Source organism: Tachypleus tridentatus, chromosome 11, assembly GCF_004210375.1.
Source record: "Tachypleus tridentatus isolate NWPU-2018 chromosome 11, ASM421037v1, whole genome shotgun sequence".
In the NCBI taxonomy this organism is placed as follows: Eukaryota; Metazoa; Arthropoda; class Merostomata; order Xiphosura; family Limulidae; genus Tachypleus; species Tachypleus tridentatus.
Window position 1 is genome coordinate 4395625 of NC_134835.1, and position 14053 is coordinate 4409677.

General features: G+C 38.3%; 1 long non-coding RNA gene across 1 annotated transcript; it reads right to left on the bottom strand.

Annotated features, from left to right (window-relative positions):
- Positions 1-5497: 5497 nt before the first annotated feature.
- Positions 5498-12319, bottom strand: LOC143231412 (uncharacterized). The gene is made up of 2 exons (XR_013016908.1): positions 11229-12319; positions 5498-6730 (listed from the first exon to the last, which is right to left on the bottom strand). It is a non-coding gene; the product is annotated as an uncharacterized LOC143231412 (long non-coding RNA).
- Between the last annotated feature and the right edge of the window lie 1734 nt (positions 12320-14053).

Consider the following 14053-nt stretch of genomic DNA (forward strand, 5'->3'; position numbering starts at 1 on the left):
TTCTTGTAATTTTGAGGTTAAGAAACGATATTTGATTGCTTTCTTCCTTCACCCACACCAGCCGTTTTTACATATATAAGTTGCAGAAATGTTGTTATCAGGTTGTAGATAGTCCAGTTCCAGGCAACTAGTAAAGCCTGCACTAAGCCTGGCTGTTAACTTGAAGAAGTGGAGTAAATACTTGGTACGAGAGCTGGGTGGATACTCATAAAGATACACAGGTGAGAGATAAAGTTCATGATTAGTACTTGAGCTACCCAAACCGTGGTAGATACTTTTCATATAATCGACACACAGACTAAAGTTATTACTTTGGCCAATTAACACTAACTGAAAATAATAGCAGGCCCAGATGTGAATGGAGAAACACACATTTGGTTATCTCTAGATTGAGTAGGCAATAGTCCAACATGGCCAGGTAGTTAGGACATTTGACTCATAAATTGAGGTTTGTGAGTTTGAATTCCCATCATACTAAACATGCTCACTCTTTTAGCCATCGGGGCATAATAATGTGACTGTCAATCCAACTATTCACTGGTAAAAGAGTTGGCGGTGGGCGGTGATAACTATCGGCCTTCCCTCTAGTCTTATACTGCTAAATCAGGGACAACTAACGCAGATAACGTTAGTGTAACTTTGCACGAAATAAAAAACAAACAAACTGTTAATGCAACCTCGATACAACATTCTACACCCAACCTTTTCTAATCTCATCGAAGTTTAAATTCTGAAGTTGACTTATGGGTATCTCATGAGAGATTTAAACCGATTTCACCCAAAAATACCAACTATATAGTTTTTACTTGGGTCTAAATTCGTCTGCAGTCATTTCATGTAAAGTAGATTAATCAACTGATATTTACATTTTTTACATTGGAAAGTTATTTGACTTTTCAGTATTATCCAGTTTTCTCCAATCGTTTAGAGTCTTTCTTCCCGAATGACCTTTTCATTTACTTAGCTTGGATATTAGGGGTATACCATGCTTTGTCTGTACATCTGTTTGAGCCTTTGATTTTATGTACTATGTATTACCTTTCTGTTAATGGTATTTTTGTTGCTACTAGCATATGAATGTCGTAAATCAGAATTGTTTGCACTGCATGTGCACAGGACTCTTTGTCTTTCCACTTTCGTTCTGCTATAATTTAACAGGTCCTTTTCTTTCTAATTCTCTGGCAGCCAGGGAATGAAATACATTCATATCACAAATTATTGTTCCAGATACTTCTTATTTCTACAACCGATTATACATTGATCATTTGTTATGTTAGAGCTCTGAGGTGGTATGTGGTTTGCATTAACATCTCCTGAGGTGACGGTACTTGACTATATGTTCGTCTGAATCTCAAGATTTGACGAGGTGAATTTTTAACCATCCATATAGGTTATTCTGGTCTTTCTTTACAAACAAGCAAACTTCTGAGCAACATTTCATAATATCTGCCACTTTTCTTGGTCTTTAACCGTCTGTTTTAATTATTCACTGGAGAACATCAAATGGGCGGGTATTTGGCCTTCTCCAAACACTTTCTTTCTCACATTCTTTACGCAATTTGGCAGTTCTTCTGTGGGTTTTCGACTACTCTTTGGGATCACTTTAGCAACATCTGTTAGATTATAAGGGGAAGTTAGTATTTTTGCTCTCCTCCTGTTTCAGGGCACCTTACATTTTCCCACTGGATCCCACTCTGTGGCAAGTATTACACAGACAGGTGTGCTTTTATCAACCCAATTCCACTTTAGTACCGAATTTAACTATACTTCCTACTGCTTGCAATTGGTTCTGTAGAACTTTGCTGTTCCATAAGACCATCCTATACACACAACAGATAGTATTGCTTTATTCTGCTGGGCGACCACTCATACACTATTACGAGTAAAGCTAAGAGGGGTCCTAACTATCTCTCCTGATTACTGAATTGAATAAATTGGGGTTACTTTGTTTTTAAAGTTTAAGGAAGTTAATTTACCTATTGCACTGTTTCTAGAAAATTATGCCTCAGAACTCCTAAGTGCACATTAACCCCATATTCTACAAGTAGAGCTAGGAAGTCCTTATCACACTCAGTTTCCAATCACTGTGATGGCGGAGAGAGGCTTTTATCACTTGCTCATCAACAAAATCATTTTGAAAAGAACATTGTCCACATGGAGGAGATACCCCCAGTGTCACAGCAGTATGTATGTAAACGTACAATGCTAAAAACTGGATTTTGATACTCTTGGTTGGCACAGTACAGAGAGTCCTATGTGTAGTTGTGTATTTAACTTCAAACAAACAAACCATGTCAAGGTATTGCTACCAAAGAACCAAATACTTAGAAGTATTGTAGGATTTACAGTTGCTATATAAATCTCACTTCTTCTGTTGAGACTATTTGGCCTCTGAATAAATGCTTCTGCGCAGTATTCTTTTATTATTTTTCTTGGAAGCCAAAATAAAAGTGATTTCAATCACTCAGCTAAGAACTGAATCCAAGACTTACAAATTTTACAGGCTAAGCTTGTTGAAATTCCACACGTGGGGTTAGGTTATTAAAAATTAAGGGCAACTATCATCATTATTAGATCTTCAATCTACAGCTGAAAATAAACTGTTGAAATGAGACATGCATTGAACCAAAGTGAAGAATACTTTCTTTGCTATGCCTGTATATAATAGAACATTACTGTAAGTCACTAAATTTTCGGTTGCTGACATTGTCCCTTCCTGGAGTTTGATTTGAATTCTGCTTCCTCTATTAAAGTTGCACTTGTTTGAGAAAATATTGTTTGAATGTTTGTCCATTCTTGTGCATAACAATGGTCATTCTGAAGTGTAAGGCCTAATCGTCAAACTGTGCAAACTATTTCAGCAACTTTTTTGTAAAAAATATTATCAGAAATAATACTTTTTTCTTTCACCAGTCGAACTATGTAATTCACTTTGCATAAAATCGTGTGTTTCACCATTTCGATCGCCACTGAAGCTTGCCAATTTACTTTTGGAGACTTAAACTTTCTGAATGTTTCAGCAGTTTTTGCCGACCGGTTGTTACTTTAATTTCATGACCTAGTTTTATTATTGGTTATTGGTTTATATCCTTCGGGATTTCATCTAAAAAGTGTTCGGAACAAACACATACTTTCTTCGACAATGATTCTCGGTTAATAGCTTTAATCCATTTCAGTTGTGTTGCTCATTTGTCTGCACAGAATGAATATTAAATGGGATTAAACACGCACAATCTTTATGACTGTCTGCATATTTCACAAATAGATTCCTCCCATATATTCGGTTTGCATCGATTCTTTGAACAACCATCAAGTTCACAAGAACTGCTTCCACTGATTTTATATTTTCAGCACTATCCATGATAGTAATAAAAAGGAAAACACAAGAACAAAAGTGTTATAAAAAGTTCGACATTATTTGTATTACAACACGTGTGTTATCTTTCACTTTTGCTGTGGGTAACGTACCATGTGACAGATTAATGGTAGCGCTCATGGAAACTGGATAATTTAACAAATAGTGTGATATCATACAGATTCATATATTGGCCCTGAAGAAGCCACAAATGGAGACATCGGTTTAAATAAAAGTTAGTTTTCATAATTATCTGGAGTGTAAATGTTTTTTTTCGTAACTTCATTTTCACAATATGTGAATTCTTCCAGTATTTACAACAAAATTTGATAAACAACAAATCAGTTAATTTTAAATAAGAAGGCGATGACTCTGTAGGATTTTTATTTTCTCTGCCTTTTCTTCGGACTCATGATTTGCCAATTAAAATGTGTAGTTTAATTTTAACAACGATTTGTTTATATTTATAACAATGGCATTTTCTTCTTAAGCAAGTGTTTCAAGTTCCCATATATTGGAAGTAATCTTGAATATGGAGAATGATCAGGCATATCAATTATTAATTTTCCCTTCTGAATGTATTCCAACAGTTATGACTCCATGTAAATATTTTTCTTAGTACATCCAACATATGGGACTAAAGTGTTTTCTTATTTCCGGTACAGGCCCGACGCACCCGTTGCACCAAACATGCTTGCCCTTGCAGCCGTGGGGGTGTTAGAACGTGACGATCAATCCTATTATTCGTTCGTAAAAGTGTAGCCCAAGTGTTGGCGGTGGGTGGTGATGACTATTTGCCTTCCCTCTGGTCTTACACTGCTAAATTTGGGACGGCTAGCGCAGATAGTCCTCGGTAGCCTTGAGCAAAATTCCAAAACAAACACAATTTCCGGTGCATCTTGGAATGTTTGAAAAATGTTAGTGGTAGTGTCGTTTCTGGATGGTGGTGATATTATTATGTTTAATGTTTGCTTGGACTGGTTAAGGCTTCAGCTTATGCTGGAAGAGATATAACATGTGTGTTTATAATTGTTGGCAACATTATAGTTTTTTTACTTGACATGTTTTGTTATGTGTCCTAATTTTATTGAGTTTGCTACCTACGTTTTTAATTTCCTTTTTGCAGCCACAGTAAGTTACTAAGTATTAATACGCAGTTACAGCAAAATGAGTCAGAATGTGTTTTTTGGCACGTATGTTGTGATTATGCCTGGATGCTGCACAGCTCGGTAAAAGCTTGCACGCAGCTGTTACATCTGTGACTGTAAAATATTGTGTGAAAATTTGTATGGTAGGATGTGTAACGTTTTCAGGTGAGCATGGAAGGAGCTCCTGTGTGTGTTTCTACATATCATTTGCGTTGTTCTTCTTTCTGATTGCGACAGTTTTTGTCTCTTTTGGCTTAACTGTAACCGGTTTACTTTTAGTGTTATTTGTTGTATGTTAACAAAACAGAGGTTATGAACACAAACATTCTGTTTTTATTGTTCTAACATCCTCTTTGCCACATTTGTTCCGTCAGTTTTGTGTTTATTCTTACGTCATAAGTATAGCCAATATCTGATTATACAGGTATCTTAAGGTTCACAGACATAACACCAGTCATACCAACGGGTAACACACTTTTTTGAAAATGAAACATTTCATGAGTACCATTGGATAGTAATTTATCACATAACTTGAAATACTCAACCTATCTAAACTTGCACATTTCGTAGCTATTGTTTATATGATTTTCATTGCCAGTGCTGATGATCCAGGTGAGGAAAATACCTGTATCAAAGTGTTTTGTTGTTGTATTTTTTTGTATAAGTATGGTCATCTCTTCTTCCTTTGGTGGTTTTTATTTGGATATTTTGCGTGCTTCAAACCTTTAGCGATAAGTAAGCAGTCTTCTGGCTATGTTTAGAAGAGGAGGAAGTAGTTTTGAGAGATGTAAACACTGTCTAGCTTTGTCATTGCTGTAGTTAACGAGCTCGCTTGTTATGAGAAGAAAACGTGTGCTTAATTTTCAGTAGTGACATTTAATTTGAAAAATAAAGTATTGTTGTCTATAGGTAGAGCATACCATGTTCCTAAAGTCAAGGCCCGGTATGGCCAAGCGTGTTAAGGCGTGTGACTCATAATCTGAGGGTCGCGGGTTCGCACCCCGTCGGGCCAAATATGCTCGCCCTTTCAGCCGTGGGGGCGTTATAATGTGACGATCAATCCCACTATTCGTTGGTAAAAGAGAAGCTCAAGAGTTGGCGGTGAGTGGTGATGACTAGCTGCCTTCCCTCTAGTCTTACACTGCTAAATTTGGGACGGCTAGTACAAATAGCCTTCGAGTAGCTTTGTGCGAAATTCAAAAAAACAAACAAACAATCCTAAAGTCAAATCCTCTAATCATTTATTTTTGATGTTGCTTGAAAATTGATTCAACGCAATAAACTGCGTAAGGCTAAAGGAGTGTTGAGATTGAATAATCCAATACTGTAGTCTTTATGAGGTAGGTGAGTTGCATTTTACTGATTTCCTTTAAAACAAAATTACTGTAAAATTAAAGTTAAAAAAGAAATATATTTATTTTATCTTGAATTCCTCGAGCAATCGCTGTTCCTTAGGCTTAATATAAAGGTCGTATTAAGTCTGATTAAGAGCAGATGCTTAAATTTAAAAGTGAAACGTCACTAGGTAAAATTAATTTATTTCCATTTTAATGTTGTGTTATTACAATAATTTCATTTTATTGCATTTATTTCCAAATGTTGTTTCAGTTGTAGTTCTGTTGGAAACTTTAATGTTGCGTGATGTCCATCTTGGTAATAAAAATAAATTCAACTAATCTTTGCAGATTTACAAATTATAGTCAGTATTGAAAAATAGAATAATACATTATCTACTGACATGAGTAGAATGTGTAAGATTAAATATTATGTCTACTTAAAATAAGAAGAAATATCATTATTTGTGAAAATCATCTACGAGTCTATGCGTTTACTGATGAAAGTACTTTCAGAGACCAAGAAAGAAGGATGTCTGATTCAAACAGCTGGTGGACATAAAATCAAAGACAAAAGGTAAGTTGGAAGGTACCTTTACTGGAGGAAACTTCTCTACTCTTACTGGTGGATCGATAATTGAAGTTGAGGAAGATTGCATATTTGGGACTGTCTTCATATGGAGTTATAGATGCGAGGTTAGGCTAGCTTTAAAATAGTACAGTGTACAACCAGGAGATAATATTAAAGATTGGAGATTGCTGACTGTCACACACACTTCAGTAAAACTGAGAAGTCCTTCACCCATGAAGGCTTCCGGAACTGGAAAAAGGCGACAACATCACTGAAGTCCCATGATAACTCTGCAGGACACAAGTTTGCTATGCAAGCTTTACTGAAAATAAAAACAAAATAAAAATATTGGATATTTAATTATGAAGTTTTTATTTTTCATTTGTGTTAACTAATCAGTATTACAAGAGTAACTAAAACATAAAAAATAAAAGCTTACTAGGTAAGATACCGAAAAAAAATTAATAAAAAATCTTCATGTGTTATACATGCCAGAAGCTTTTTTTGTGGTATTTTGAGTTGTTTTTTGTTTTGTTTTTTAATTAAGCACAAAGCTACACAATGAGCTATCTGTGCTTTGCCCACCACGGGTATCAAAACCTGGATTTCAGCATTGTACGTCCACAGATATACCGTTGAGCCACTGGGGGGCATTTTGAGTCGGACACAGTTTAAAAGGTCAATAAAAATAAATAATAAATATAAATACATCTATAGTATTATAAGGGTTAAGTTATTTAGAATAAATTCGTTGAATTTCTGTTTTTCCTTTTTCCAGTTGCAAAAACCGTTGGATATGGAGGTATACTCCACTGGCCTCTCCAATTTCCCTGTAAAAAGGTCTCTATTTTCCGCCTTGGCACAATAAAAGCATATGACTTTTTGAGTCTGATTGTCGAAGTGCAGCTATGGGAACTCATCAAACCACTTGCCCTGGAAATTGAGATTTTGCTTACTGTCGTGGTATTAGTTGTGCGTATGGATGATATGGCTTTCCACACTGTATCTGTGGAGTGTCAGATTTTTCATTACTGCAAAAACTTGTTTCACAACTACCTGGTGGTTCATGATGTGCAATATTTATATAAGCATTTTCAGACTCGTCCTCTGATGAACATGGTATTTTCTCTGTATAACAAGTTTCTATTCCTTTGCTTGAGGTTGTTGGATTATCTACATCTACATTGTCACTTGTAGTACTGGCTTGTAGTATTGTCACTGGCTTGCAAAACTGTCTAATATCGGAAAGTTTCAGACGCTTGCTTGTCATAATTGGAATCTGTTTCCCAGATGACTCAACAGGCTAAAATACAGACTTTATTGAAAAACTCTAACGTACAACGAACGAAGATAGAACAGAATGGAAGTTGGAAACCGATCAGGGTAGGGATTTTGGTTAAATTATCATTTCGTTCTTTGAACGAAAAATAACCAGGGGCGGTCAGAAACTGTTGTTTCTCTTCACCCCACACAAGGCAAGAATTAATAAACAAACTGATTACGGGAGAGGAAGATTAGGCTAGAGTGGCATGTTAATTGTGTAAATAACGCGACAGTCGCAAATAAACTAAACTGGAAGTTAATAGTTTACTGAATGTTAATGGGGAGCGTCAGGAGAAACTGAGAAGATTTGCCGGCCAGTGGAGACAGCGAAGAATGACGAGGAAGGTTCAGCATCACATCCACCAAAGTTCGAAGAATTACATCAGAAACGAAGTGGTCATCGACGGTTTCTTAGAGTGAGCGAGCCGAGAGATGCAAGCAGTGCGTCAGCTGAGTTAAGTCATATCTTCTAATTTTTCCTAAACATCTTAAACTTTTAAACTTTTGGATAGATTAAAATGTGTGTTCTGACAGGCCTCTTTTCAGGGCTGGGATCTATAGATCCAAGGTAATAGGAATTTTGTTGTGGGGGGAAACGGGAGTACCCCGAGAAAACCCACTTTCACTGGTGAGGCGCCGAAAGAAACCAACCTCACCAGTGCCCGATGCTGGAAATGAAAAAGGGAACATGAATGATTAGACACTTAAGTTTACATTCAGGGCATGTATGTAATTATAAGGCGAGAGGTATCGCTGCCAAGAGCGTGGGGTGGCTGATAATCGTGGAATTTGGTTTGTTAATGATGTCCGGTTCTTTGCTTTTTTGTAGTATTTGGTTGCAAGATGAATGAGTCTCTTCTTGAGAGGCGGGATGGAGCTCGCTCTATTGACGTATGCTAACGGGGTGTATCTGGGCAAGCGGAGCGCAAGACGAATGGCAAGATTCTGGGCCTGTTGTAATTTTTTAAGGTGGGAAGAGGGAGCGTTGACCGTGATCATGCTACCGTATTCGATTATCGGTCGAATGTAGGTTCTGTAAATAGCGAGAATCGTGTTTGATATACATCCACGGACTATACTACCAATACGTTTTAGGTAGTAGATACGTTTATAGACTTTAGAAAGAATAGATTGAAAATGATTTGTCCATGTAAGCTTCCTATTAAATATAATGCCCAAGAATTTTACAGTAGACGAAAATTTAATTTCGGTGTTCATCATTTTCACTTTAACTTTGGAAAGAGATTTATTTTTCCTCGTAATTTTTCGTTTAAATATTATAGCCTGTGTTTTAGAGGCATTAGGTTCTACCCTCCAGGTATTACACCAGGCGGTAATCCTATTTAATGTGGCTTGGACTTTCGTGGCAGCGAGGATGGGGTCACGTGACATGCTCCATTCCGCGATATCGTCGGCATATTGCGACGCGTAAGTATATTTGAGCGGCAGGAAGGGGATATCATTGACATAGAGAATATACAACAGAGGGCTGAGTACAGACCCTTGGGGAACCCCTGCTGAGAGGTGTACAGTATGAGATGTAGCGTTCCTGATTCTAACTTTAGCTGTTCTATTATCGAGGAAACTGGATATCCATCCAGTTAGGGTGGGCGGAAAGTTAAATTGGAAGAGTTTAAATTTAAGCCCCTGGTGCCAGACAGAATCAAAGGCTTGTTTCACGTCTAAAAATAAGCCGACTGTGGTGTGATTTCTGTTAAAACCTTGTGTAACTGATTCAGTTAGCCGAACTAAGTGATCAGCTGTCTGTCTATTTTTCCGGGAAGCATTTTGTATTTCAGAGAGTAGCTCTTCATCTTCCAAATACCATGTTATACGATTAGCTAATATTTTTTCCAACAATTTGCCAATGTTGTTAATTAGGCTAATGGGTCGATAATCTTTGGGATTACTAGATGCCGGGTTAGTTTTAGGTATTACTTTAATTATGGCGGATTTGCACGGAGGTGGATAGTAGCCTGAATAAAAGGATAAGTTGAATAAAGCTGTTAGGTGTCTTAAGAATAAAGGTGATGCTTTTTTGAGAATGATATTTCGTATGCCATCCTCACCTGGGGCACTATTTTTTAAAGTTTTAATAATCAGTTTTATCTCAGCTGGTGTAATTGGTTTGGCTAGTTTTTGAAGGGCAGTGCTGTAGACAGGGTTACTGTGGGGTAAGCAGCACGGGAAATGCGAACTGAACGCTGTTATATTATTTTGAATGAAATTTTGGACAGTTCACAGATGAGTATGATTAAAGTACGGCGAGTTGGGAGTGGCGAAAACCTGCTTATAGTAATCAGCTAGTAAGTTGGCTTTCTCGAGGTCATTAGTTGCAACAATGTTATTATGTTTTTAAATTAGGAATCCTGTTGGTTGAGTTGTCGTTGCAAATCCTTTTAAACCTTTTCCAGAATATGGCAGGGTCTTTATAAGAATTATCTAGAGATTCACAAAACTCGGTCCAGTTTTGATCTTTTGTTCGTTAATGCGACGTCTGATAAGGTTGGTCACACGGTTTATTTGAGTTTTAATCCTGGGGTTTCGGGAAGTTGTAAATTGACGTCTCAGTCTGCGCCTTTTGGTGATCAGCAAATGTATTTCTCTAGTTAGTTTCCATGAATTTGGATGATTATTGATACGACGTTTGGGAATTATTTTATGCATAGCATCAGTTGTTGCGTTAGTGATGAGAAGTAAATATTCGTTGATAGATTCAGGGTCGTTAGCCTGAGTCATGACTGGAGGTAAATTTCGGTCAAGAAATTCCCAGAAAGATTGCCAATTAGTGGCAGAGAAATCAAACAGATATGGCTGAGTATTTGGGGTTCGAGAATCTGCGATATTTAAAGTTACAGATATGGGGTAATGATCACTTCCGATGTCATGGTGAACTGTGAAATCCTGAATGTAGTGGGATATTCTCGTCGTGTATAGTGCAAGGTCAAGTATGTCCTGGGTCCCATCATGGTGAGTATGAGTTGGGATATTGTTGTTGCCTAATATGAGATCATGCTTAGAAATAAAATTATTAAGAATTACACCATTTAGGTTGATTGACCTACAATTAAAATTGCGATGTTTGGAATTAAGATCGCCCATAATAATTGAGTACGGGAAGTTGTTAACTACTTGTAGGAGTAAATTCGTGTCAGGGGTGGTGGAAGGGGAAATATAGATACCAAGGATTGCTATTTTGATTAGGGTAGATAGATTTATGGAGGCAAGAATGAATTCGTTAGTTGTGTCGATACAGAAGTCGGGAAATGATACATTAAGTTGTGTCAAGTGGAGTATAGCGATACCTCTACGACCTGGGCTTTTAGGTTTATTCAAACATTGATAACCTGGTAGACTGAAATTACTATTATTATTAAGAAGTGTCTCACTAATGATTATTAAATGTATATATTCTTTTTTACATAGTTGGAGTAATTCATATTTCTTGTGATTTAAGTCGCCCTGAATGTTAACAGCTAAAATTTTTAAGAACTTACCTCATTAGGGTCAAGAATGAGCTTTTCAAACAGGATCTCTTCGAATTCTTGAGGGCTAAAAGGTTGAAACTCAAAATACTGGGGAATTGAGTTCGCCATTCCTCTGATTAACTCCTGCTTGGAGTCGTATTGACCTCCCCAGACTTTGATGATGGTCTCAGCAACAAACGTTACCAGACGTGAGATCAGCAGTCTATGTGTCTACGTAGACTGAGCTGTTTCACGACGGCGGACTGTAGCTTCGGCGTAGGTTCGTTTGAGAGATGTAGGAGCTGATGGAGCGGCTGGCTGGGGCTGCTGGACTTTCTCCTGGGTTGTAGGCTTGACGGTCTTACTGGATGGAGTGATCAAATCGTCTTTTAGGGTCGTCGACTTAATCATATTGAGATTAGCCGACATATTGGATTTGAGAAAATTTTTCCCGTTTAAGGGCTAGGACATGAGAATATTTAGGGCAACCACGGTAGGAAGCCGCGTGAGGGCCTCCGCAATTGACGCAACATGTGTCTTCCCTGTTTTTGGGGCATTCTTTGACTGCATGCATGCCGCTGCATCTACACACTTGGGTGAAGCTTTACAGGCAGCTCTCGCATGCCAACATTTTTGGCAGTTGAAGCACTGAAGTACTGAGACTGCCGCGGGTTGTTTTGACTCTTCAACTCGGAGTTTGAGAAACCACATGGTCACGCCGTTTTTTATTAATTTATCAGCTAGAGCGACATTTTGTAGTGAAAGACGTACTAGCGGCGTAGGAAGGCCTGTCTTTGTTGATTTTATTCTCTCAATCTTGGTGGCAGTAATGCTCTGGCTAGATAATTCATCTTGGATTTCTTGTAGGCTGATATCGCTATCAAGCCCACGAATCACCACTTGCTTGGAAGGCGGTCGATCTCCATGTACGTGAATGCTGAGTTTTACTCCGTGAAAAGCTTCTTGAGGCCAAGGTTTCAACAGCTTAATATAATCCTTCGGCTCTTTACATTTTATGACTAGTCCGCCGCACGGAAGGTGGCGAACTTCAATAAACGACACCGAGAGAAAAAGGGCCTAGAGGTGTTTCGCGACCTCGGGCTGTCGGACCATCGCAGGAATTCCTTCTACAACTATCGCGGGTGGTAGAGGAGTTGCGGATTTACCTTGACCTACTTGGCTTGCTTGGTTGGCTTCAAGGTTGATCGCAGGAATTTCTTTTACAGCTATCGCGGGTGGTAGAGGTGTTGCGGATTTACCTTGAACTACAAGGCTTGCTTGGCTGGCTTCAAGGTCAACAGCTTCTTGTTCCCGGTCACTAGTGTCATCACAAGTGGCAGGTGATCTTGGGGGGGATTTCGGGCTAGTGACCGATGAGCCGCTCGTGTCAAGGTCACTCGAAACTTCACTTTCAGAGGTAGGCATGTCTGCTGCTGTAGATTGCAGAATAGTAAGTTGGTCGTTGTGCGAAAGCGGCGGACCGTTGGCTCGTGTTCTCATTGGCGAGATTGCTAGATAAGCCCTGAAAAGGGCTTAGATCTAGATAAAACACAGACTTCTAGCTGAAGAAATTAAATTTGTTGGGATAAAAGTTAAACGAAAAATAGGCTAATACAGACTCACGTGTTTTGCAAAATCGGCAGGGAGAAAACCTCGTTGACAATGCGTAGCTACAAACAGGGTCTTCAGACAGCGTCAGTACTCTCTGAAGTTCTCATGAAGTTGGACTGAACTGTACAATGTATTTAAGTCGAACGCGCGAACCTCACAGTGACTACCGAGCCGACTGACTGCCTGGGCATAGCTGGGACAATAATGTGTGCTAGTTGCAACACAAGTAATTGCAAGTTTCTCGAAAAAATACTTAAACAATTACATATATATAATATTGCTGTTAAAGCTCATCAAAAGGCCAACACATTATGATATAATGTCTACAAGCACGTCTATCAAATAAAAACACCCAAACAAAAACTCGCAATACAATTCGAGAAGAGGCTGCAGGCCGTTGAAATCATCTACAAGCTACAAATGGCCTGCCAGATCTAGATCACAAGAGTTTATGCTTGGGAGTAATATTTTCGAATTTCATACTCTGTTCAATCTGTTGTGATGAAAATTTTACTTAATCTTACACTACGTACAAGACGTTGGTTGATTCTGTGATAGTGCTTACAAGCTTTGCATGTATACTTAGGCCTACTGACTGATACGAACTATCGCTTAGATCAAAAAGCTTAGAAGCACGCCTATATTAAAGATGTACATTTCGGCTACTGAAAAAGCCTATATCTAGGCCTAATTATGTAATTCGATTGGTAAGAACACAAGAATCGCAAGAACAAACACACAATTTGTAGGCTTGTGATGCAACAAAACAATTCAACAGACCAAACTGTTGGGGGGATCACTGTATGCACCATACCCCCACCTAAAATGAAGGGGGGATGTATCCTCATCCCCCAGTATCTACGCCCCTGAAGCTAACAATGCAAAACAGTCTAAAATAAAACTGTATGACAAACAATATATAAAAAAGTAATTACTACGTTTGATGTACTAAACATTTTTTTCACTATTCTCTCACTTATCTACTCCCAGAGATGATCACAGTGGAATATCCTTGGGAATGATTAACTATTCTTCTGCATTATGTTTATTTGTTTGTTTTTGAATTTCGCACAAACCTACTCGAGGGCTATCTGTGCTAGCCGTCCCTAATTTAGTAGTGTAAGACTAGAGGGAAGGCAGCTAGTCATCACCACCCACCGCCAACTCTTAGGCTACTCTTTTACCAACGAATAGTGGGATTGATGGTCACATTATAACGCCCCCACGGCTGGGAGGGCGAGCAT